Source organism: Schistocerca gregaria, chromosome 2 (genome assembly GCF_023897955.1).
Source record: "Schistocerca gregaria isolate iqSchGreg1 chromosome 2, iqSchGreg1.2, whole genome shotgun sequence".
In the NCBI taxonomy this organism is placed as follows: Eukaryota; Metazoa; Arthropoda; class Insecta; order Orthoptera; family Acrididae; genus Schistocerca; species Schistocerca gregaria.
The window spans coordinates 713,657,462-713,659,832 of NC_064921.1; positions in this window are offsets into that span (position 1 = coordinate 713,657,462).

A 2,371-nucleotide genomic window follows, 5' to 3' on the forward strand; every position below is an offset into this window, starting at 1 on the left:
CTGACGCCCGCACCTTCAATCAAGAACACCAGACCGCAAATAACGGCGCAAAACCCAGTAGCACCAGCACTTTCACCACTAATAATTTCGAATGTAGAATAAGAAATTTAGATGACCACTGAGGTTTTCTGCATAAAAGCATATTAAACCAGCCCCCCTGATTTGCAGGAGGCCTTGATTTTCGCATGAAATAAAAATAAACATAGACCAGATTTGAAAAAGCGTTAAGTACAGGTATAGAAACCAAACTATACAATAGTTTATCACGAAATCTGAGACCATGCATAATTATTTGAGAATTCAGTAAGGTACCTCCTAAATCATTACTATTTCTTCTGTACAGACTTCCCGAAATTATTTCGATTTGGGTACACGCCATCCAGTCAGTAGCATATTACGTAATTTGTTTACCTGATGAATAAAAATACATTTGTGGAGGTAAACACAGAGCTCATAATAGATAGTAACAGATCATAACTATTAACACACAGTACTATGGTTTTAAACACAGGTATATTTGATATGATTTGCTTCTGTTTTTATTTAGTCCTGTTAAATTACTACCTGTACAAAGATTGTACTTAATGTAGGACAGGTCAATGAAAACAATAATACGTGGACAAAAAAAGGAAGGAAAACAAACAATACTGTAGAAAGGATAAATACAATTCACTGTATACTGTATTACATTCAAGGTTGCAAGAAAAACAACAGTACCACAAAAAACATTCATACAATGAAGTACAATATTACATACAATAGCATACAAATTACATCATTTATAATATAATGCCTCTTTTACAAAACTTACAGCTACAGAAACTCATTTACTTTACATACGGTGTGGTTTATGAGACACTGTTGAATGTGTTACGGTTTTCAATATCCTTTTTCATGTACAGTGCGAGCTTATTTTGAATTCTTTTTCCAGCCCAGGCAAGTTTTTTTTGCGCTATACTGAGAGTTTCTGAGTCTTTGCGAAGGCTTTGCTTCTGTTTTGTGTCATGACTGTGAATATCACACATACTTTGGATGGCATTTTGGTTCATAAATATCATCAATGAGTAGAAGTACTGACTTTCCGATTTGTAACATCACTGATCCTTTTCTGTATTATAGAAACTTTTTTCCACTTTTGCAGCATTTCCTCAGAATATTGGACCATACAAAATCAGAGACTGGAAATTGGCGAAATATGACTACATTGATCTGATAATCAATATGGGTATCCATTTATAACGTCCCCAAATTTTACACAAAATTTACTGAAAGTAATGTGACTATGCCAGTCACCTCTGGATAATATATCGATAATCATACATAGATCGTAATGTGCAATTAGCATAAACAGTCGTAAACCAATGGCGCCACTCTCTTTTCTTTTTTGCTCTTCTCTTTTGCTCTTTTCTTTTTGCCATTGTGATTATCTCCCTCTTGGCTAGCTTGATTCATGTGAGGCAATTAATTTTGCAGATTCAGTGAAATGCTCATAGGACAGATTTCTTGGATTATTTATAATTGGAACAGTTATTATAAATCAGAATATCAAGTACATGCATTTGAATATCGCGTGTTTCATACAGGGAATCTTTTGTTTTAAATGTTAGGCCACGTGGAAAGTAAGTTTACTTTTATTTCATTAAAAATATATTTATAAAGTTCGTTTATAAACATGTCCTTTCCTTACAGATTCATAGTTTTGTGTGTTTTCTTAAATACAGAAGCATTTCTTTTGGTTACTGTAGTTGTGTGCCCCATTTCATGCACTGTAGTCTTTTGTTTGTGAAATACTACAGAACCTGCAATCGCTTTAATATTACGAAGTCCAATAATCAGTTTAATATTAATTTCCACAAGGAAGCAGATTTAAATTCATAGTCAGTAACAGAACTTACCTAAATACTTGCTCTCCAAGCCAAAACTGTGGCCATTGCTACTTTTAGAATAAATCGCATTAACTATTGGAAAAGTTCACAATTATTTCAGTCATCTAATGAAAAGAGCCCCCAGTTTGTTTTAACTCTGCCGCCATTGTACATAATTTCTATATAAAAATAGCTCACAATCTGAAATCGCCTTTAATATTAATTGCAAGTATAATAATTAAATCCCAATTAACAGGTGGTGACCTTGAACATTTTAATCCATTATCCATTTGTATTTCTAAAAAAACATACAGCCCATCTCTCCTAAGAGCCGTTAGACGTGTTTTCTATGGTAGTTCAGCAGATATCTGCAATTTCGTTTCTGTGTTGTGTACCTGGAGTCAGCCCAAACAAACAGCGCTAATCATGACTTTTATGCTACGTCCAGTATCGATGGAAAGCATCAGTGTGTTCCCCATTACAAACAAAATTATTTTTATAGCCGA